This window comes from Chanodichthys erythropterus, chromosome 2 (assembly GCF_024489055.1).
Source record: "Chanodichthys erythropterus isolate Z2021 chromosome 2, ASM2448905v1, whole genome shotgun sequence".
Lineage (NCBI taxonomy): Eukaryota > Metazoa > Chordata > Actinopteri > Cypriniformes > Xenocyprididae > Chanodichthys > Chanodichthys erythropterus.
Genome location: NC_090222.1, coordinates 6580341 through 6606019, shown reverse-complemented (window position 1 = coordinate 6606019; position 25679 = coordinate 6580341).

Below are 25679 nucleotides of genomic sequence, written 5' to 3'. Positions count from 1 at the left end.
AATAATTAGTGGGAGAAGTGAATTTACTTAGAGTTAACAAAAGTTATCATGACTATTGTAATGTTTGAAGCGGATGTCATAACAAAATGAGCAGTTCATTAATAAATCTGTAAGATCTTATCTTCATGCTGTGGAAATACTATTGTTGTTGTTTTCAATTTACATCATTGATTAGTCAAATTATTATCATTAATAATTCAGTTGGTTTGGGTCAAAGCTTATAATTGATACTGAATCCTTTTTTAAAATCCCCCATGGAGAAGTGGAAGTTCACCATTCCTCTCTATACCGTTTATACCATTCGATACCGAATGTTTTATTTCGTGTTCCTCTCTGTTGCTTTTGTACCTTCAGGAATTGGAGAGGGAGGCAGAGAGAGCACTCCATGTGCTAAGCTAGTGTGGCTGCTTTAGCAATTAGCTCTGCAAATGTAAGTCCACAAATGTTGTGTCACCAAATGAGATTGCAATATAGCGAACAATGTCGTCCATTTGTTTTGGGTGTTTTCTGCAAGTGGCCAATCGCTTTATTTTACATTAAGGCAGGCAGCAGGCAGCAGTTTAGTTAATTTTAGGAACAGCATGTCTGTACAGGCCCACACAACAGCGAGAGGAGGCGGCCAGCGGAGAGAGAGAGAGCGCTTGGACACAGGCATGTGGAGAGAGCATTGTTCATCTGTCTTTCTCACTCTCTCTCCATTCTACACCATCATACTTTCCTTTCAGCTCTAACAGATTATTGGTTACTATAGTTTCAGCACTGCTTGTTTTCATTTCAAGGTGTCACTGGGTTGTAGAGGTCTGCTAAAATTAATTCTGTACTGGGAAGGAGAAACTTCACACCAGAATTACTTAGGGTAACTTTATTTCAATTGTCCACTTTAGACATTCTACTAACTATAAGTTACTTTTTTTTTTCTACCTACATGTCAACTAACTTACATTACAGTATTAGTAGACTGTTTAATATCTGCTAACTTTTTATTTTGATGGAGGACTTACTGACTATAAGCAATTTACATGTCAACTTATTCTTCTAACCTGAGCCCTAACCGGAGGCAAGTGGTGCGACGTGACACGTCAAAAGACAATAGAACCCGTTATAATCCGTGATATTATCTACACTGGATGCGGCGTAGCGCGACAAATTCCCGACAGTAAACAGGTTCCCCTATTTCCGACATAGTCCAAGTGCTTTCCAGCGGTCGTCTTATCACGTTCAGTGTAGACAGCTTTTAACTGTTGAGACGCGATAAAAGTCGCGTCTGGTGTAGACACGTTGTAACACCTAACCTTAAAGGGTTAGTTCACCCAAAAAGAAAATTCTGTCATTTATTACTCACCCTCATGTTGTTCCACACCCATAAGACCTTCGTTCATCTTCAGAACACAAAGATATTTTTGATGAAATCCGAGAGGTATATGACTCGTTCATAGACAGTAATTTAACTGACACTTTCAAGGTCCAGAAAGGTACTAAAGACTTTAGACGTGACTGCAGTGGTTCAACCTTAATTTTATGAAGCGACGAGAATAATTTTTGTGTGCAAAACGAAAATAACGACTTTATTTAACACTTCTTTTCCCTGTCATTATCCATATGGAGGTGCCGCAGTAAGCACAGTGAAGGCTTCCGTGTTTACTCCCAAATGCCGGCTCAGTATCGGCCAAAACTAATCACGTGAGCAGCACGACGTATGCGTGTGTTCTGACGTAGAACCTGGAGGCACTTGACGTAAACAACGTATGAGAATGACACAGAAAAGATATTGTTGAATAAAGCCGTTATTTTTATCACTTCATAAAATTAAGCTTGAACCATTGTAGTGATGTTTTTAACAATGTCTTTAGTACCTTTCTGGACCTTGAAAGTGTTGATTATATTGCTGTCTATGGACAAGTCAGGCCACTCTCAAATTTCATCAAAAATATCTTAATTTGTGTTCTGAAGATGAACGAAGGTCTTACAGGTGTGGAATGACATGAGGGTGAGTAATTAATGACAGAAATTTTCTTTTTTGGATGAACTAACCCTTTAACCAAATGGTCTACTAGTCGTCTACTACAATCTACAGTACTAATACTCTGAGTTAGTTGACATGTAGTTGCAAAGTTACTTGCAGTTAGTAGAGTGTCCAAAGTGGACCATCAAAATAAAGTGTAACCTTGTCTTCTTTTATTTAGTTGGCCTCATGTGATTTATTTACCCGTCATTTACCCTATCTATCTATCTATCTATCTATCTATCTATCTATCTATCTATCTATCTATCTATCTATCTATCTATCTATCTATCTATCTATCTATCTATCTATCTATCTATCTATCTATCTATCTATCTATCTATCTATCTATCTATCTATCTATCTATCTATCTATCTATCATCTCCTCAGCTCCATCTTTGTTTGATGTTTGTCTTCATGGTGGAGCATTGAGATGATCCAGATGTTGACATGTGAGTGGCACCTGATAGAGAACTAATATTTCATCAGATGTTTTTGATAGGAAGTCCAGATGTATGGATTGAGAAAGCAATCCTACTTCACTGGGGAAAATCATGCTCTGGTGAGCAGACGATCATTGTCTCATCCCCCATAAAGAATCGGACAGATTTCAGACCCCATCAGAGATCCCACCAGCTTCAGCACAAGTGTGATCACTGAGCCGAGCTGCTCGTGACATGTTGTTTCACATCTTTTGTGCAGTATTATAGTACTGAAGCCATAATTTGCCCACGTATGTCACACACACACACATACACACTGGAGTGGATTATCAACGTAATGGTGCTGCTTCACTGAGCAGTAAAGGGTTTTTCTAGTAATAATTGCTTTTCTTTACTGCTGTCATTTAAATGGGTTTAAGATGGCCCATAAAGCAGGACTGTGTGTGTGTGTGTGTGTTTGCCCTCTACTCCTCGTAAAAACCTGCTCTGTGATCATTCTATTTACATGAGCTCATAAGTTAACGCAGGAGGTGTTGTTAGAGTTAATCATTCTCAAGACTTTTATCCAAATAGGCAGATACTAAAAGATAAATGTGTATATATATATATATATATATATATATATATATATATATATATATACACACACACACATATATATATATATATATATATATATATATACACACACACATATATATATATATATATATATATCACTTTCAAAATATTTAACATACAGTCCACTACTGTTTGTTCAGGGCATGTAGCTGGATCTTACTGTAACTGAATGACTGAGGTAAATTTGGTTTTGAACTGAGGAACACTAACATTGTGTTACTTTTTGCCATTTTTGCATTGTAACTTTGTGAATTGATAGATGAAACACAAATGCTAAGCAACAAACTGTCCACATTACTTTAGTACTTTATTGATTAGGAATTATGAAAATCAGGTAATGGAACAACAATGCACAGACAAATCACACAATTTGCATTAGTGCAGATCCCCATCTTACAGTTATCTACGGCATCGCTCCACTAATGTGACTCTGAATGCTGAAAGATGCATTCGCCTGCATGCCGCATCTGGTCATTTATAATGTTCTTCTCCATTTATTTGATCAAGATTTGCTGAATTACTGCTGCTATGATCAATAGAAACTGTACACAGCCATCTATTTAAATAAACTTTTGTTTGCCTAGAATAAGATTAATTGCACATGGCCAGCATTGGGAATAAGTCTGCATATAATAACCCTAATTTACACTCATCGACCACATTATTAGGTACACGTTCAACTGCTTGTTAATGCAAATATCTAATTAGCCAATCACATGGCAGCAACTCAATGCATTTAGGCATCAAGATGATCTGCTGAAGTTCAAACTGAGCATCAGAATAGGGAAGAAAGGTGATTTAAGTGACTTTGAATGTGGCAGGGTTGTTGGTGCCCGGTGGGAGTATTTCTGAAACTACTGGGATTTTCACATTCAACCGACTCTAGGGTTTACAGAAGATGGTCCGAAAAAAAGAAAATATCTACTGAGCGGAAGTTCAGTGGAATAAATTGCTTTGTTGATGGCAGAAGTCAGAGGATAATGACCAGACTGGTTCGAGCTGAAAGGCAACAGTAACTCAAATAACCACTCGTTATAGCCGAGGTATTAAGAAGAACATCTCTGATTGCACAACACATCAAACCTTAGCAGATGGGAAAACACCATTCAGGCTGGTGGTGGTGTAATGGTGAGGGGCAGAGATGGAGACTTGAGTCTGCAACTTGGACTCAAGTCACACTGAAGTCACAAAAAAATTACTACTCGTGAACAAGTACCCCCCCCCCCACCCCAATTTAACTTGCATATGGACTGGACAGACTCTTTCATACACATGTATGACCCTGTCCGACTCATTTCCACAGATTACAACAGTACAAAGATTACAAAGTGTGTGAATTGAGTAATGCTTAATTGTGAAGTTAGAGCGTTAAGCAGTTTTTCACAGAGTCTCTGCTCAGGATTTTTTGGGCGGAGCTAAAACGGGGGTCTAATGACGCACATCGTCCCCCGAGCATAGCCCCTCCCCTAACAGTATATAACTGTCGATGACGCACCGAGCGTGGCGCCGCCTCTACAGCGCTTCACTCGCTGTGTCCCGAGCCTATGGTCTCGAGTGTCATTACAGTCATACAGCCCTTTGTACATTTAGCTAGTAATGCCTTCGTCACGCAAATGCATATAACATGGTTGTTATAATATACAATACAGCTCGGTCTTCTTATTTCCTCCCGTCTCGCGGCACCGTCATTTGTCGACTCGACAACAGTCCGGCAGTAGGCGTGCCCACCAATGAGTGTAAGTTACCGAGTTTGCGTATGTTATAATTAGTAGGTAGTCCACAGTAACTCTACTAAAATGTGCAACCCTCAAACGTGATTCTTTTGTTTATATGCATCAGTATGTTTGACTCATTAGACAAGTAAGTTGAGACGGCAGCTCTCGCGAGTGGGTGTGGTTTCAGCGCCGACAGCGGACACGCCCCTAGCGTTTGAGAGCAAAGAGCGCTGCCTATTTTTTCGAGATTTTGATAACTTATTTCATTTACTTGCAGATTTTTTTTAATCATTCAAATTTGGCTGGGTGGTTAATAACACATTTTTTCTGTGGTGTGAAAAGCTCAAAACACATACTTTAAAATGACTTTACAGGGACTTTAAGCATGTACATCAATTCAGCAAGAAATGCAGTAAAGCTATACCATATTTATTTTCTCTGTCTCTTTCTTTTTCTCTCTCTGTGACTCCCGCAGATTAGCTATCCCTTCTGGCCATGATTGCTATTTAGACACCCATCTCGCAATTGTTTACAGTATTGATTTATTTAGTGAGTGATTGGGGTTGGAGGGAAAATTAAAAGGGGCATCATCAAAGCTCGCCTGGGGCCGGAAACTTGTGACAGATCATGTGACAGGCTGAGTGTTTAAATGACATAGCCAATGAAGAACAACCTGCTCCTGATGAAAATACTAGCTAGTGGTGTTTTGTGTTTTTGTGTGTGTGTGTGTGTGTGTGTGTGTGTATGTGTGAGATCACAACAAAAACACTGAGAAGGCTCTAAATTTAATTAGAAGTCTGATTAATTTTCCTGCATTTAACTGAAACATCCTCATGAAAATTTATCATGCTTCTACTTGAGTTTTATTATGGCACTGTATCAGTATTGTTGTAAAGTATGCATGTACTGAGGCCACTATTTCTCACACCAAATACAGTAGTAGTAAATGGTTATGTTGCTCTTTCAGGGCAGTCACAAAATGGAAACGTCACTAGCTATGGTGACACAGCTTACATTGTCAATTTAAAAATATATATGTATATGAATGACATGTAATCGTCTTCATTTGGGAGCTTCGTTACACTTTATTTCGATAGTCCACTTTAGACATTCTACTACTATAAGTAACTTTGCAACTACATGTCAACTAGCACTCATTAGATTATTAGTAGACTTAGTAGAGTACAAGTTGGGGTTAGTAGAGTAAGTTAACATGTACTTGTATATTTACATTATAGTCAGATTGTTTGTTGGGCAGAATCAAAATAAAATGTTAGCAGACATTAAGCAGACAGTCTACTGATACTCTGAGAGTTAGTTTACATGTAGTTGCAAAGTTACTCCTAGTTAGTAGAATGTCTAAAGTGGACCATCGAAATAGTGTTACTGGGGGCTTTTCTGAACAAATATTGATTATGTAATGGATTGAATAATTAATCAGCGTATCATTTAATCAATTTGATGACAACTTTCATCAGTTGAAGCCATAATAATAATATTATACTATTACAGATATATCTGAGCTGTAACCCCACAAAAAAAAAAAAAAAAAAAAAAAAAAAAAATCTACATCTAATCTTAACCACGCACAACTCACCACAGCTAAATGCACAATCACAATAATAAAATGACATAAAATTAGTCTATACTCCTATAGATGCTGTATTCCAAGCATTAGAAGCCATTCAGTAGCTTTGTGTGAGAAACAGATATAAATTTAAGAGCATCTTATGTATATAATGCTGTTATGGTCTCTAATCTCATTTTGATGAAGCTGGTAAAATCTGCTTTCAATTGATTTTGATACATCTCTGAGCATTTGCGTTACATGGCCTCAACTTGGTTCCTGCTGTTCCAGCAGCTTCCACCTCCAACCACTGAAGATCACTGCTCAATACGCCATGTGTCATTTGCCTTATTAAGGGCTTAGCCACTAATTGCATTAGACATATTAGCATGCAAGCATTTGAGGCTTCTCAGTCACCCTAAAATAGGATTTTCCAGTCAGCAAAGAACACATGAGCCTCATACTTAACCATTTGGGCCAAAAAGCCAGTTCATTTTGCTGCACACTTAAAGTGGACATTTAAAGTGCTGTTAGAATGAGATCAGAACTAAAAGTTTGACTTGAGCAGATTTATACAAATCCATTGAAAATACTTTCTTGTCATACTGATTTCCCTCCAAAATGATGTCACTTCCTGCAGGAAGATGCCATTTAAGGAATTGGAACTTCTGTAAAATACATACAGAAGTTCACCCACTACTAAACACCATTATAATACTGTGATTAAAAGAAAACACTTTTTAGTTGTTATTTTGTTTTACTTAAAACATTCACTTAATGTCCAGTAGACACCTCATCCATGGTGGTGTCTGAGAGCAATATCTCAGTGACATAAGTTGTCACTGTTCCCACAAGGGAACCCTTTTCAATTTGAAACACACTGTGAAAGTTGCTAATTGGCAGTTGTTTTCTTAGCCTGCCATAACTTGTTAGTTTGAATCAGTAAACATGTGGCATTAGTAAACTCCTCCGCATCTGTGCCCTCTGCAGTCCTTCAGACACCACACAAAGTTGCCTTATGAAATCAAACCCAGTGACTGAATTCTCCTCGGTCGCAAGGTTAAGCTTTTGATCTCCGCAAACAGATTCTTTAAAGGCAGACGCAAAAAGAGGGCAGATAGGACTAAATGAATGCATGTTTGCATTCACTCATACCTTATTTTTGTCGAACATGAGCCTTTGATGTTCTGTTTGTTCTCAAACACTCTAGATATAAGCCATAACTCCTGTATTTAAACTTGTACTCAGTTCCAGAATCCAGTGTACTTCTTATAGAGGCATCTTGATGCCCTTTTGATCCGAAGGCTGTTCCAAAAGGTAGGCAACTTTATGTTGCCTCCTAAGATAGCTTGTTTTAGTTCAATTCTAAGGCATTGTTGCATGTATATGTGGCTCTCTGGAATAATTTGTTGATTAAATCTCTGCATTCTGTATTTTTGTATAATGGTGCTACACCAGCGTTTTTCAAACTTTTTGACTCCAAGGCCCACCCGTTGTCCACAACATTATTCAAAGGCCTCCTAGCACTGGTTTTGTTTTCAACACTTAATTTAATCTATGGGAATTCCTAGTTCACATATTAAAATGAGTGACTTCAGTAAATAGGGCTGCAACAACTTTTCAATAAAATCGATAATAATCGATAATGAAAATCATCGACAGCGATTCTCATTATCGATTAGTCGGATTCTCCCCGCCGTGCACAGAAGACTTCCGCCAGTCACATCAAATTGCAGCAAAATGCATTTCTATGGACAAAATGCATCTAAAAATAATGAAGGAAACAGATTGAGCAGCTGCAGGAAAGGTGCGTGATCAAAGCTGATCAAAACATGAGAGAGATGCATGTGCATCCTCAGCGTAAAACGTTCATTCTACGGCTATATCCTTATCTGTATATGATACAAATTCACGTGAGCATTTCCATTTTGCATGAAGGCTTGTCCTGACCATCTGCATTAAACTTTAAACTTTACTGAATGAACATCGGTGCGCATACCCGTGTCAGACAGATGGGACGCGTGAGAGAGGGAGACTATTAATATTCAGCGCAAAAATATTCATGTTGCTGAAATATCTGTTGTTTAAAGATAAATTTAGATTTAAAAATCAACATATCATTCAAGTATTTTGTGAGACTAGTAACTGTAAAGGGAGAACAACATGTAATTGAATATAAATGTAAGATGTTTCTTATAGCCTATTTACAGGATAAAGAAATGACAGTAAGAGGTGATTGGTTCGTGTGTGTTCCTGCCAAACATTTATGTTGCCTGTTGGTTAACACCGAGTTTGAGTTTTTCTTTATTATCTTCATTTTTAATGTAGAGTAGAGATTTAAACTATATTCACTATATACAGTGCTAAAGTTATTAGACATCTGACACCTAATGCATGGTTTGTGCCACAGGTCAGGGCAGCCTAAACCATCAGTATTGGTGCTAAAATTATTTTTCATGTTTCTGTAATGATTAATCCACCAGTATGTGTAAACTCCTTAGTTACAGCAGTATTTCTTATATTTATTGTTGTTATCCATGAATTTTTGATTTTACAGTTTCACAAGAAAGGCAGGAAAAAGTAAAACACTTCATTTTTTTTTCTTCTTCTTCTCTCAGATGCCCAATTACAGTCAATAACAAAAGAGACTGTTATTGTTTGTTTTTTTTTTTGTTTTTGTTTTTTTTTTTTGGGGGGGGGGGTATTTTTTGGGATATTATGTGTGAATATTATTTAGAAACTATTTAGTTATTTCAGTTTGTTATTTTCCTAATAAATGGCAATACCATTTTTAGCTTTAAACAAGGTTTTGATAGATTCCTAAAATATGTGTGTTCTCTCTTTTTTTTATGACAGGTAGTTTAATAAATTAAGCACTGTATGTTTTCATAGCATTCAGTTGGCACATTTGTTTGAAGTACATTGGGCAGGATGTGCAATACTGTTTATTTGTCAATAAAATAAAAATAAATAAAATTAGGATTTTTATCTGATTAATCGAAAAAATAATCGGCCAACTAATTTACATGACTTTTCAAGTTCTAGAAATCACACTTTTAATCCTCTCATATATCCAGGTTTTCCAAGACTGAGCAAATTCTGGTTCTTCAAAGGGGAGGAAAAAAAAAAAATGTTGAGAAAACAAAGTCTTGATTTTTAGTTGTTTTAGGTTATTTCAATTATTTATTTATATATTTATTTTATTTTATTTTATTTTATTTTTTTGTGTGTGTGTGCGTCGTAGGGCTGCACTGTTAATCGGAATAATATACCGAAATTGCAATATGGCTAAACGCAAATGCTGCGATTTAATTAAATATATATGTATTTCAATGTGAAGCTGTCACGGACTGCATTTTCCATCATCCTTCCTGGCACCTAACCACACATACCTGGAACTCATCTAGCCCTTATCACCAGCATTATATATAGAGCACACACACTTCCTCAGTCATTGTCTCAGTCATAGACTCAAAGTCAACAATACATGTCTATCTCATCTCCTAATGATCTCAAGTATTATTTCTTACCTGTTTATGCATCCAAATAAATGTACCTGCTTGAGTTTTATCTCAGGTCTGGTCATTGAGTCTAATCCTAAGCATGACAGAAGTCATGATCCATCAGTGTTTGCAGCATCTTAAAACGGCTTGATTCCCAGTAAATGCTGCTCCGGCATGAACACCATCTGGATCTGCTCTGAATATGAGAAATCTTCTTTTGTTTTTTCGCAATTTTTAGCAGAAAAATCAGAATACGATTTTTTCCCTTAAATTGTGCAGCCCCAAATATAATCATCTTGTGGCCCCCTTGAAAGTTTGCTGAGGCCTTCTCTTGGGCCCTAGACCCTTGGTTGAGAACCACTGTTCTACACTGTATAATTAACTGTTGTCTGTAACTGTGCTAGTTTGATGGCTTTGTCACGTCAGGGTTTATTTTGTAATAATGACCAGCTGACTGATTATTCCTTGCATAAACCTTGTTTATAATAGGTCAACAGAAAAAATGAACCGGGTTTAGTCTCAGCTATGTTTTTTGGACCATGAGTGTCTTAGGGTTCGTTTACATAAAAACAAAGTAATAAAAGACTGAAAAGTTTTTCTTTCTGCTTTTTGCGTACATAAGACAAAGTTGTGAAAATGATCCCCGTTCACCCTGAATTATTCATGCCAGGCGAGTAGTTGGTGATTTGTTCACTTTGTAAAGAAACACTACGCACCTATAGACTGAACACAAAATACATATGCACATGACATCACTGTCTTCACAAATTCACGTTTTTGTAATTTAAACGAAGACGATAAAAGTTTTCAGGCCCCCAAAACGGCGTTGTTGCATAAATGAACAGACAAAACGCATAAAAAGTTTTCCGTTTTTAGTTGAAAATGGTGTTGTATAAACGGCCCCTTAGATGAGGTTAAACATTCTTCTGTTTTAATATTCAACAAAGTGATAAGAACAAAAGGTGCATTTTTTTGTCTTGGTAAAGACAGATGATCTTGCACTGGAATATTACCGATTCAAGACGAGCAGAAATCTATACCACCATACACCACCCACGTGAAAATGGACATGACAGACACGCATACAGAAACGTCTGACAGGAGGACTGACATGCAGCCCTGTTCAGCTCTGGCACCGTGAGCAGCGAGAGTGCAGAGGGCTCACGTTTCGCCTTATGGACGCTCGCAGAGGACGATTCCAGATGAGTCCCCCGCCCTGCCTCTGTCAGAGCCGGTGATAAATGAGGAGCGGGACTGGCCTCTCTGTTTATTTAGACCTCTTGTTTCTGACATAGTCCTGCTCAAATCCAGCGCTGAAGTGTCTGCTATTAAAACATAACCCGACCTGACAACAACCAGTCCTCTGGGCATTCGCCCCCCTCGCGGCAGCTGGGACCGGACTCGCGCTCTGGAAGGGGAACCGCGGCAGCAGACTGTAGCAGACTTTCCAGTACATTAGGAGTCCATGAAAGATCTGACCAGAGCTTTGGCCACACTCACTCCACACAAACATATGGGAAAGCATTAGACTCTATTCCGGGCTTTATTTTTTTAATTTTTTTCAGAGGGAATCGTCCCCTAAGAGAGACCAATATGAGCTGGAGGGTCCAGGACATCGCAGCTGCCTGGGCCTTTGGGCATGCGTGTCCTTATAAATAATTGTTTCCTGTATGTCAAATCCACTTTTCGCTCGACTGCTGAACACGGCAGAGGCCTAGCGATGGTTTCAGCTTGTAAAACATCTCAATGTTCCAGTCCTGCGAGGGAAGGCTGGAGGTTTGAGCTCTGCCAGTTGTTGCTCAGAAGTCAAGCCGGTCCACTTATGTTGCGGCGTTCTGCCTTGGACCACTTGCAGGCGTCTCACATGGTTGCCTGGCATGTGTTCTTGAGCGTCGTGACAGCAGATCTGTAATGGTGAGAAAATCTCAAATCGACAGGGGACCTGTGAAACGTGAGCCAGCTCTTACTTAGCTTTATGTTTTTACAAATGTTCAGAGCAGACAAGAAATGACGCAGGCCATCAAACCTTAATACCTCCTCAGAAGAGAGGAAGTGGGGGTCTGTAGGAAAGTACACCGCAGGGGAGCGATTTGGCACCGTCGCTTCTTCGCTCGTAGGACATGTGGTGACAACTGCCTCTCTCTCACAAAACAAACAAGCTTCACGGGACCATTAATATGCAAGTTCACAGATACCGTAATTGAAAATCCCCTTCACGTGGACGTGTGTGAGAGAGAAAGGGAGCGGAGGGGAGATAATTGTGTGTTTTGTTAAATGTGTTGGGATGAAATTGGAAGCGGACTGTGTGTTTTTGTTTGGGGACCTCAGGCGTGTTATTCGGCTGCGGTGTCCTGGATTCAGATCCGCTGGTCTCAAGTGGGCACATCTGAAAACCGAGGGGGTTTGGCAGGGAGATGGCAGCCTGTGCTTATATGAGGCCCCAAATTTAATGAGCATGAATAATGAATAATACACTCTACATGCTGATCTCTGAATGAGATGCCAATTTATTAGGCCAAACCCTTCCTGCTCTGTTTCACCCCTCTCAATTTGACTTTAGCTTACCAGTAAAAGAGCTTCAGAAACCTGTACTATTCTTGCAGTATGCATTATGTGTACCTAGCATGGCACGCACATGTTTTGTATGCATGGAATGCACGGATTACAGACTACATTTGTTAAATTGAGTGGTATCTATGAGAGTCCACAACAGTGGTGATGGTTGTTCGGTTTCAAGATTAGGGAAGCACATTAAGATCTATTGATTCTGTGCTCCTAAAAGTTCTCAAACTACTGCTTAATTACATCTGCTAAATAGTGATTATTTTTTAACACATATGTAACACATATGGGTCATTAACAATTAGATAATGTGGTTTTTATTATCAATAAACACATTTTTTACAAGATGAACAAAATTTGTCATCAAAAAAGTCATTCAGTTTAACCAAAATTTCAGTTTTACCGAATGGCACTATTTTCGAACAATGCTAACAGGCTGATATCTAACTAGCAAAAGAACAATCAAATATTTTATATTTAGTACAAGTTTTTAAAATATTACAACATTTTCCATGTTTTATAGTGGTTGTACCGAATGACCTGATGTTTCGTGACGTGTATGAGCACGTGAAAACATGAATTTTTCAAATAGTTAATAGAGAGTTAGTTACTTTGCTTTACAACCATGTGGTCCTTCACAGGTGTCTGAATGATGGCACAACCTGTCACATGATATTGACCGCATGACTTGATCCAAAATGGTCTCTTTATACTGGTTACTCAGAATGACATCAATGAAATTAATTTTTCATAACTTTCTCATAACAAAGCAACAACTTCTACACATAATTTAATACCATTTTGCACTTTGTTGATATATAATGTTATAAAATCATGCCAGAATAAAAAAATATATACATTTATTACATATTAAAATATTTTGATCACAAATGAAATGGCTGTATTGGCCTTTGGACGGTTAAACCGAATGACCTTTTGACACTTCAGAATCTTTAAAATACCTTTGTTGCAAAATATAATACCTTTTGGACTCGTTAAAAGAGATCTAGTTGTACTGTGCTGTATAATACTGTATCCTACAATGCAATGCATTTAACTTGAGCAGTCAGCCTTTCTCTTGACTCGGATATATAATCATATAGACAAAAATGAAAGCTGCAGTGTGGCATAAAGTGGACCTGTAATCTGTGAGTTTGAGGTTGCTATACCAGTTTGTCCAATCAGTGGCAAATGGGCAGTGGTTTTATTAGGGGCCAAGCCCCGAAGGGACTGTAGCCCCTATTGTAATTGTACGTTTTCCCTTTTATTATTATTATTCTTCCTCCCGAATGCGAGTCTATGGCAGCCCTATCAACGGAACATGAGAAAATGATGAAATTTGGCAGTTGTAGAGATGCTCATGAATAGTGATTGGACCAAATTTGGAGTCTCTAGAACCAACTCTATAGCGCCACCACCAGTTCAAAATTTCAACATTCTAACGGTTTTAACATTTGAACTGTTTGTCATAGAAAAATTAAATTTAGTTCATCTGATTCGTCTCTTCATGCTGATGCTATTCAACTTCTTACATTAAGTCTCCACCCATTACAGTAGCGGCCATTTTGAAAAGTACAGTATTTGTTTTTTTCGCTTCTCCTCCTTCAAAATTTGTCCAATTTTGTCCAATCTTTGATCAGATTGTCTTTGGACTGAGCCGCACAGAAATGACTGAACAGATTTTTTTTATTCATCTTTGTTCAAAGGTTATGATGTCACGAAGTTAACGAGGTCGACCCGGAATTAGTATAGAGGCTGTATCTCGGCCAAACTTTGAGCAATCGAAACAAAAATTGGTACGCTTCATCAGAACCATGGTCTGAGGGTCTATGCCAAACTTGGGAACAGCGCCACCTACAGGTCATGAGATATGAAAAATGGCTATTTTGGCCAATAACTTTTGAACAGTTTGTCAGAAAATCAAGATCTTGGTGTCTATGGATTCCTTGGATCATGCCGAATCCGACGATACCGATTCTGTCAATATTGGATGTATCACGTGTCCGCCATTTTGAATTTTGTCATAAATTGCGATATCTTTTAAACAATTTGACATATCTTCACAAAAATTGGTATGTATGACCTTTAGAAGGTCGTGAAGGTACCTGAGAAGTTTCAGCACAGCGCCACCTACTGTTCCACAGATGTAATGATTATTTCAAAAACGCTTATAACTTTTGAAAACACTTTCCAAAATGTATATGCTTCATGTCATTTTATTCCCTGGCTTATGCCGATTCCGACAATGTATCATTTGCCATTTTCCTTAAATGTACCTGTCTGCCATATTGAAGTAAATGAAAAACAGTTTTTTCGCTACTCCTCCTACAAATTTTGGTCAATTTTGTCCAAAATCAGCTCAGATGATCTTTGGACCGAGCCGCACAGAAATGACTGAACAGATTTTTGATATTCACTACCATTTCTGAGATATTCATCTCTGAATGTGACCTTGCTTGTGTTTGTTGTCTTATGCTAGTTAGCTTAGCACAGTAATTGCTTAGCATGCTAAACTATTGCTATTCTTTCTAATGTGGTCTTCAGTCAACAGGTTAACCAAAACTTAGTTGGCATTAAATAACTTTGCATACTAATATGGTTAACATGCTATGAAGCTTTTTTTTTTTTTGTGAACTCTTTCTCACACTGAAACCTCTGCTTATCATACTGATGAACTTGCATGGCTGATTAGCTCAATGTGTTACGCCACGGATCCCGAATGCTCTGCATCGTGGGTTCGAAACTCAGTGTGACACATGCCCAGACCGCATGAGGTACTGTGGCAGGAAAAGATGCAGAACTTGTGTCTGTTCTAGGCATTCTGCCTAAAACTGGTCTAATCTGAAGCTATCACATGCAATTCCTTTATGTCCAAATTCGTAGTTATTCTTCTTCCCCCTGTATGGTAATCAATGAACCATAAGAAGGAAAATTATCAAATTTGGCATGCTTGTAGTGATAGTAATTAAAAGTAATTTGACCAACTTTGGAGTATCTAGGACTAAGTCTATAGCGCCACCACCAGTTCAAATATTCACTTTTGTAAAGGTTATAACTTTTGAACCCTTTGTTCCAGAAAAATGAATGTCAATACAACTGATTCCTCTCTTCATACTGATCACATTCAATATCTTACATTAAGACTCCACCCAGTACAGTAGTGGCCATTTTGAAAAGTACAGTATTCCATTTTTTCACTACTCCTCCTACAATTTTTGTCCAATTTTGTCCAAAATCAGCTCAGGTAATCTTTGGACCGAGCCGCACAGAAATTACTGAATGGATTTTTGATATTCGCTACCATTCCCAAGATATTCATCTCTGAATGTGACCTTGCTTGTGTTTGTTGTCTTATGCTAGTTAGCTTAGCATGCTAACCAGTTGTCATTCTCTTTAATGTGGCTCTTCAGCTATCAAGTTAACCATGAGCTTCATTAGCATTAAGTTAGCTTAGCATGCTAATATGGTTAGCATGCTAAGTAATGCTTTTTTGTAAATTCTTTCTTACACTAAAAGTTCTCTTCCACAGATTGTTGAATGTGCATCCTCAAGTAGCTCAATGTGTAAAGCCAGTTACCTGATGAGCTCTGCACCCCAAGATAGTGGGTTCGAATCCCAGGTGGAGCGGTTTTATGAAATAGTGTGTTTTGATTCCTTTACTGCCTCTTGGATTAGAAATAAATGCTTTTTGTTTCATGCTGTGTTCATTTTCATCTAAGCTTATGTACATAAGTTCTGAGTTTATTTTCGCCCGTAATTCTGAACCAGCTGTTTCATGTTTGTTCATTTTCTGCTGTTTTTCCTCTTCCTGCTCTGTATTGCGCTACAGCATGATGAGCTGCAGAATGATCTAAAGTAGTTATTAAATATAACATTCAGTGCAGTTTTATAAAAATTCTTCATTTTGAGTTCATTTTCACATGAACTAATGAACTTCGGCAGGTGTGCCAACATTCACCTGCACAGTGGCGCAATGAGTTGAGAAATGGACATTGGACCCGGAGGTTGTGGGTTCGAATCCCGTGTGGGGTGCCTTTTATACAATTGTGTGTAATGAGTCATTTTGATACCTTTTTTATCCAAATAAGCATTGTACTAATCTTTATTCCTCTTGAATGAGATACAAGTGTTTTTAGTTCATTCCGTGTTCATTCTCTGAACTTCTATTAATTTTCATTTCATTTCCACCTGTCCTTCTGAACGAGCTGTTTAGCATGTACATTCAATTTCTGCTGTTTTTGCTCTTCCTGCTCCGTATTGCGCTACTGCCCCTTCTGGGGCTTGGCCCCGAATTGCTGCTTGCAGCTATATTTATTATTATTATTATTTTTATTCTATTTTATTTTATTTTATTTTATTTTATTTTATTTTATTTTATTTTATTTTATTTTATTTTATTTTATTTTATTTTATTTTTTATTTTATTTTATTTTGTTTTCAGTTCTCTTTGGTGCAACAAACCAATAAGAAATGTTCACTGAAGTAATGATACTAAAAATTCAGCTTTGCCATCACAGAAATAAATTATTTTTTAAAATAATATTTTACAATATTATGGTTTTTGTTTCATTTTTTTTTTTTTTTTTTTTTTTTTTTTTTTTTTACAGTTTGTCACAGTTTACCATATTTTACTACCCTCACTTACATAAATGAACTATAGTGTCCTGTACCCACTAGTAAAATATATCAAAACATATAAAAAATGCCTTAATAATTTTTGGTTTGACTGTAAATGCAGCCTTTTTGAACATAATAGTCTTTTTTTTCCCTCTTACACACACACAGAGAGAGAGAGAGAGAGAGAGAGAGAATACAAATGCAATGTTCAGAGTCATTGGTTGATGAAAGGCAGGCCGTGCATGAGTGTTTGCTAGTGTTTCCTCACTGAATTATTGATGGAGCTAATCAATACCTCTCCAGACCTTAATACACCAATTGATTCCTCTATTATCTCCATCTTTATGAACTGTTTTGAATGTGAATAAAGAGAAGACCAAACAGAGGTGCGTCTTCAAATATGTCTTTTTAAAACCCGCTGACTGCTACTATCAGCATGATAGATATGTTTTATGACTCTGTGAAGTTTAAAACTCCTAATACCTGGGAGTACCTGGCAGATGCAGGAGAATTTCAGCCAGACTGCTGCGGCTTCTGACTCCCACTTCACACACGGAGCAGAGACCCCGCCGATCTATCTACCATCAAATGCTCTAGATCTGTCAGTCAAGTGGCCTGTCATCCCTCAGGGCTGTGGTGTTGTGACGCAAAAGGAAACGTTTAATTATTGATTCAACTATTTTTCACTCCTGTATGTTTGGAGCGATCTCTGATGCGTTGCTTTTGAATGGATCACAGCTCCAGTCTGTTCAGATTGCAGATTCTTTTGTTTAGTTTCTCAGATTTTAGAAACAGTTTTCTCTCTCACTCCCTTTAGGTGGACGTGCCAGATGCTTCATATCGCTCTGTCTGCTGACGAGCTGTACCTGTCCCTTTTTCGGTTCAGATGAGAACCCCTCCCGTTGTGTGTGCATGAATCGCAGGCCTCTCTCGTCTCCTCAGCCTGTTATCTGTAAAGAGGGCTGATCTCTTGGCACAAATCGTGGAGTGAGCTGTCGGAGACGTGGCAGGGTTAAGGAGCGAGCACCGCGTCGAGTCTTGAGATGAGAAATCGAGTGGGTGTGCGTGTTGAGTTGGAGAAAAAGGGAAATATCAGACAGGGAGCATTTCAGAAATACCCAGCCTTACCTGTATGACAAAACGTCTAGGGGAAATTGAATATAAACTGCTTGAAAATTTAAAATTGAAAATCTTAAAAATTATGCTTGGAAAAAGGGAGTTTTCATGGCGATGCCATAAAAGAACCACATTGTGGTTCTCCAAAGAACCTTTCCACAAACAGTTCTTAAATGAGCCATCCTTTGAGCAACATTTTTTTTTTTTTCACTACAAATAAACTTTTTTTGCAATAAAAAAGTAGGCTTGCTGCGATAGTCTGTGTTCAGCCGCAACGTCGGTTCCACCGCAGCACTGCCCCCACTGTTGTTTTGATTTTTGATTTTTTTTTAATATAGTAATAAAAATCATTTAGTTCAGTTAGAGAACATACACTACATTGAAAAACTGAACATATCTGCTCAATGCAGCCTGAGCTGAACAGCTTTACTTTCACTTTAGAATTAGGGACAACCCTCCACCCCCTGGTGATACCGTTATTACCGGTGTTGTCACACGTCAATTAACCGGTGAGGAAATTTCCTCACCGTCACATCCCTAATGGAAAGATTACATTGATGTTAAAGGTTCTTCAAAGAACCATTAATGCCAATGAAGAACCTTTATTTGTAATAGTGTAGAGTATTTGCTAGGTGTTTTCTTTTTGGGTAATTTTAAAAGAAATCTAGATGTTGCTCAGGTCCTTCCTTTAATGTGTGTCTGTGGCACTCTTCAGCAGTTTTATCGCCCAGCAGATGAAAATTGTGCATATGATGACTTGGTAAAGTAACAGGTTGCCTGCACACAAATGCATCAAATTTTCTGTTTTTGCATTGCATGATATCCGTCATGTGACCAGAAGTTTAGCATGGATGGATGGATGGATGGATGGATGGATGGATGGTTGGATAGATCGATCGATCGGTCGGTCGGTCGGTCGGTCGGTCGGTCGGTCGGTCGGTCGGTCGGTCGGTGTTAGCTTCTTGGCAGATACAGGTAGTAATAACTGACAAACCAAAAGTTGACTGGAAATGCAGCAAATATTCTGTAGCATTGCATGATATCCGTCACGTGACCAGGAGTTGGTTGGTTTCGGTTGGTTGGTTGTGTCTGAAAGTTAGCTTCATGGCAGATACAGGTAGTAATCAAACAACTGATAAACCAGAAGTTGACTACATTGTAACTTTGCTTTCAGAAATCCAATTTGCTGTATTCACACTTGTTTGCAAACTTTCTCTAGCGCCCTAATGTTTTGAGTATAAAGTATAGGCATTATTGATGACTGTGCTGCTAATTATAATCGCCATGCTCGGTGTTTCTGTATTTAAAGATGAAATGGAAAGACAAACACACCTGTTGTCCCATCGGCGCAGTAAATCTGAGCTCAAGTCTATGCGATGGCACCTCTACAAACACAAGCAGCAGTCAAACATTCCCAGCGAGACTTTCACAGAAAAACCTCTAAAACAGCACAGTATAGCGCAGCGCGCCAGCAACACTGCTGTATAGCTTTTCAATTGTGATCCCTGTCAAACAACTGTATCCTTCCATGAAGGCAAAAGAATGTGTGAGGCTTTCAGAAGAAGCCCTGGGAGAGCCATATAACATGATATATGTTCACCACGTTCTATCGCAAGCCCTTCTACCCTGTCAGGCTGTTTAAGCATCCTCGGTCCTGCCGCGTTGCTCCCTGCACAAGTTACTTTAAAGAGGCGATGTGAAAATTTTGTTTGCCTGAGCGTTTTTCGCCGGTCAGAATCGGAGCTGTCAGGTAACTCATGAAAAAGTAATCGAACTCCCTCCTTGCGTCTTTCACTGTCAGTCGACATCACGTCAAGAGATGCGCGGGCGGCCTCGGCCTCTCGCAGGTACACGACCACTCCCCGTCTCCAACCATATGTTTCAGCTATTTCTGACAGTAAAAATGGCATTTACATCGATGCCGCGTGCTGTTTACAGAGGTTTAAACTCCTGCGTCCTGTGTCGCGTGCTTTTATCCCCATAGATAATACATGAGCTTGTTGGTTTTTAAGGGATGCCGCCATATGCATGAGAGCATTAAATGAAGAGCTAAACTGACAGCTCCATCTGCCAAATACGCTCTTCGTCAAGAAACACGCTCCTCCTCCCTCGTCTCTGTCTCTCTAGAGGACACCATGCTGTCGTCAGTGCTAATACTAAATATTAATAATTTGTTGACCTCAAAGTGTTCGGGAACTCGCAGAGGGCCCGGCAGAACGCCAGGCGTGCTGAATGGCATATGCAGATGTCAGGTGAGCGCTGATTTCCCACTCTCCCTCGCTCTTTGTTTCTGTTTAGCAGCCTCTCGGAAAACAGACAAGTTGCAGCAGAATTCGTCATGAATATTGCATCTCGGGTGCGCGTCAACACAAACGCGCACACACATCCGCACGCGTGCGCGTTCCCTCCTTCCACGTGTGTGACGATCCCGAAGGGTGGCAACAAAACAAGCCCAGCACTTCTGTCAGGCTTTTGTGTAAAATGAGCATTACATGCCTCCCATCAGACTCAGAGGAATCCTAAATACTCATGCACTCACCTCTGTGCAATCCGAATGTACAATCCGTGCGTGTTGTAAATAAATTGCATGATGTTTTCTGGATGCCGTCGTGATTTGGCAAAAGCATTTCAAACCTGTGGCTAATGGCTGCCATATCTCTGTACGTGGTGCAACACAATCCTGCTGCTCACAATCACATGCTCTGATTCCCAGTGCATAAAAAACACACACAAATCAAGACATGATGGCACTGAATTTTTAGTAGAATTTATTATTATTATTATTATTATTATAGTAGTATTTAAATTAAATGTTATTCAATTTTTCATGTAAATTTACTTTTTCACAATTTTTATATTTAATATTACTCTTGAAGTCTAAGGAACTTTTAGTTTGTGTAAAACTTGTAAATTGAAAACATATAAAATAAATTAGTAGCAATGAGTATTAAGCCTATTTTCAATTAAACATATGCAATATCACATTCGAATACTTAACTGTAATAATGATTGGAAGATTTACCATTTAAAAAAAAAAAATCTGGCTGTTATTGACAACTATTTTTGTTGTAATCATATTCTATTCAACTTTTTGCACTTTCCCATATAATTTATATTTGTTCATTTGGATATTTATTCTGTTCATGGCTGTTATTCCATATAGCCAATTCAATGAAACAAACAAAAAATAAAGTGACACATTGTGAAGTGTGTAGTGTCATCTTTATTTTATATTATTGAATATAATTTAACCTTATCTATATTAAAATATAAAATAAGTCCTAAATAAAAATGTGGCATTTTGAAATTTGATTATCTAATGTTTTTGTAAATACTCCGTGTTATACATTTTCATTTTTATTTTTTAATTTCAGTCCATTTCAAATTTAAATTCCAATTCTGCATCCTGTTTGGTGCCTCAATTAAAATTCTGTTCTAAATGGCACAGTCCTAGCTCACATACTCTCGATCTTATCTCTGTCAGAATGTCAGTAACCAAGCAGATCTCGCCCCCCATTGACTACCATAGTTTTTATATTTCCTACTATGCTAGTCAATGGGGGGCGAGATCTGTTTGGTTACTGGCATTTTTCCAAATTTCTTCTGTTGTGTTCAGCAGAACAAAGAAATTCATATAGGTTTGTAACAATTTGAGGGTGAGTAAATGATAACATAATTCTGATTTTTGGGCGAACTCTCCCTTTAATGTAACTATCCCTTTATTTAAACACAGTGTCTGTCTTGAAACCTGCCTGCTGTGCATGAGAGTGAAAGTATATTTATGGCATGTCTTTGGGATCTACGGGACGGCACTGCTGTGTTTTCACAGCTCTCTCTCAGAGCTCTAACGGCTTTATTGGATCTTAACTGATGGAGGATCTTTGGGAAGTCGCTTGATGAGTGTCAGGATGTCAGCGAGACTGATTTACTGCTCTTCACTTGTGCATCCCTGCCACTATCTCCCCTTCAGTGTTGTGTGTACACTGAGAAAAGGAGCGTCTGGTGTTGTGTTGGCCCGACTGTGCTTTCTCCAAGAGTGTTGGGTTTCTCTGAGAGCACAGCTCTTGTGCAGCTTCATTAGACGGATCATTTTAACATTATATAAATGAAGCATCAGCACTCAGGGAGATCACCCAATTTTACACTTTTTTTTTTTTTTTTGTGGAGTAACTGCCTACCTAACAGGGAATGTTCTCATAACTAACGTTCTGGCAAACTTCTCTCAAATTTATGAACAATCGTTCTTCCAGTAACATTAATAGAACGTTCATTTACAATTATCTGGTCTTAAAGGGATAGTTCACCCAATAATGAAAATTTGATGTTAATCTGCTTACCCCCAGCGCATCCAAGATGTAAGTGACTTTGTTTCTTCAGTAGAACACACATGATGATTTTTAACTGCAACTGTTGCCGTCTGCCAGTCAAATAATTGGAGTGAATGGGAACTCAATCAATAAGAGTCAAAAAAACTTGCATAGACAAATCGAAATTAAACCCTGCGGATCGTGACGACACATTGATGTCCTAAGACACGAAACAATCGGTTTGTGCGAGAAACCGAACAGTATTTATATCATTTTTTACCTCTAATGCACCACTATGTCCAACTGTGTTCAGCACTCGGTTAGGAAGGTCTGATCGCACTCTGACAAAGTCAGTGATGTCTCGTGCTTAGACTTCAATGAGTGCTAGACATTACTTCCGTTGTCAGAGCGTGATCAGACCTTCGTGTCTTAGGACATCAATGTGTCGTCACGAGCCGCAGGGTTTAATTTGGATTTGTCTATGCAAGTTCCCATTCACTCCCATTATTAACGGTTGCAGTTAAAAATCATCATTTGTGTTCTACTGAAGAAACAAAGTCACCTACATCTTGGATGCGCTGGGGGTAAGCAGATAAACATCAAATTAAAATTTTTGGGTGAACTATCCCTTTAATAATGTTCTTAAAATATTAGCACAAAAACATTTATTCATTGTTAATGGAAGTTTTTTTTTTTTTTTTTTTTTAAGTTCCTTTAACTTTTTGCCATTGAGATGACTGAATTCATAAACATACACTGTAAAAAAAAATCCTGTAAAAAAACGGTAAAAAGTCTGGCAGCAGAGTTTCCAGAGAAATCCCATAAAATTACAGCAAATAACCATTTCACAAAATTACATGCAAAAACTGTAAAAATACAGAACAGACTTTACAGTCAAAATTCATAAAATTACAGTATTTTACTGTTGATAATCGTTTATTAAACCATGAAAAAACTGATAAATTATGTCAGATTACATAGAAAACAACTAATTTTCAGGTTAATCTCTGCAAATCGAAGGTTTTTATGAGTTATTTTATCAAGCTGCTCTGTCCATCTACAGTTATTTACTTTTAAAATATAGATTTTCCATGTAAAATAACTAAGAAATTATTTATAAAAATGTAATTAGCACATAAATTCAAAACAAATGTTTGCAATTTACAGTATTAATCTTTATTAACCACTCACAACTTCAATCTATGAATTAATTACTTAGAAATGCATAATAGCAACCTTTACAACCAATTTCTGTTAAATTAACAAAATATAGTACAGAATACATTTAATCAAAGCATGTACATACAGTATTAGTCATTGTATATAAGACATTGTATGTCAACTTACTTAAATTATAGGAAATACAAGCGTAGTATATAGAACATCTACATTAAAAGACAATTACTGTATACTTCTGTACTGTAATATTGCTGTTATTTTATGCATATATGATGACTCTTACATATATGTGACTACAAGGAGTACAATGGAAGCAACAATAAGTACAATGACAATTTCCAGTTAGTCTAGCACAGTATGCATAGAAATTATTAATTTTTTTTTTTTTCAGTTAAACAGAAAGATAGTATTAACCAGTCAATTGTTCACAAAAAAGATGCATTCTCTCTTATCAGTCTCTTGAAAATGGTTTGAGTTAGTCAGGTTATTCCACCAGCATGGAACAGTCCAGGTAAAGGTCAGTTAAAGTGAGTTTGTGCCCCTTTGGGATGGCACCACAAGATGCTGTTCACTTCCAGAAAGCAATCTTCTGGAGGGCGTATAATAAGTCTGAAGCAGAGAGTTTAGGTACAGGCTTGGAGAGCCAGTTGTTGTTCTGTTGTGTAGCATACAGAATGGCTTGATCTTCCCAATGTTGTACTGGGCAAATATGCAAGATCGGGCAGTTCCAGCACTGTAGTCTGTGAAGTTTAACTGATCAATTATAACACAAAGGATGGGTGGCTGAAACCACGAGCACTTCTGTCTTGGCAAGGTGGAGTTGAACCTTCATCCAGGTGAAAATCGGACATTTCCATCAAGCAGGCTGAGATGGGAGCAGCTACTGGTTGATCATCTGGCTGGAATGAAAAGTAGAGATGTGTGTGAGGATAGCAGTGATAGGAAAAGCCATGTTTCTGAATGATTCTAGTTACAATTACAACAAAAAATACTATTCAGATTAGCAGCATAAAAAGATGTAAACAAAGAATTTGTTGTATAAGAATAGTAATCTTTCCACACCTGTACTGTATGCTGCTGTAGATCTCCAGTCTTTCCACATTACCTGAAATCATAAAGAAATAAAAATTAGTTGGCTATTACATTCATTCAAACATGCCAGCATATGTTTTACTGAGACAATGCAAAACCTCAACCTTCTTTGATCTAAATTTTTCATATCCAACTATCCAATGTATCTTATGATTCAGTAATGACAATTTACTCAGGTCATGTAAGATTTTTTTATTATTATACTTTATTATTACACTAATATATGCATACTATTCGCGTTTGCAAGCAGATGCACTCATAATATTTATTATGTTGTTCATATTGTACTCTTATCTGCTTTCCTGTATAGGCCTATAGTATGAGTATACAGGCTGCAGAGTTTATAAAAAGAGATTTAAATAATGGCGGTACTACCACATCTGAACGAAGACATAAACACTGAATGGACTTTATTAATAACTAACGTTAATCTTTCTTGGTTTAAAACAGATGGAAAATTGACAGATGCCTGCTGCAGTTGTTTTGCTTTCAACGGCAGTTACCTTACGTCATTTGTGTGAACACCGTTTAGAAATACTTATATTAGCTTCGAAACTATAAACAATACAAAGGTGTAGCCACACTACATAAAATATCACACACGTAACGTTAGAATGAAACTCTTACCTCAGCCAGTGATCGGTTGGTATGATGTTCGCTGTGGTCTTCTCGCTGAAAGGACGTGATAGTTTTTCCTCACACTGTTCCCGAAGAATGGATGACGGATGAGTTCAAATAAATACTCCTGCTCACGACTGCTCTTTAGGATTGCTTTACACTGTTTAATCTCACGACACACAAGCGTAGCCTGAAATAAATTCAAATAACGCGCTCGCCCTTCCATCACTGCATCACTGCACTACTACAGGAACTGTTGTAGGCGGGACTAACGGAAAAGTTATCGGCGGCAAATTTGAATCTGCGTCGCGCGTGCTCGCAGACGCCCCCCGCGCG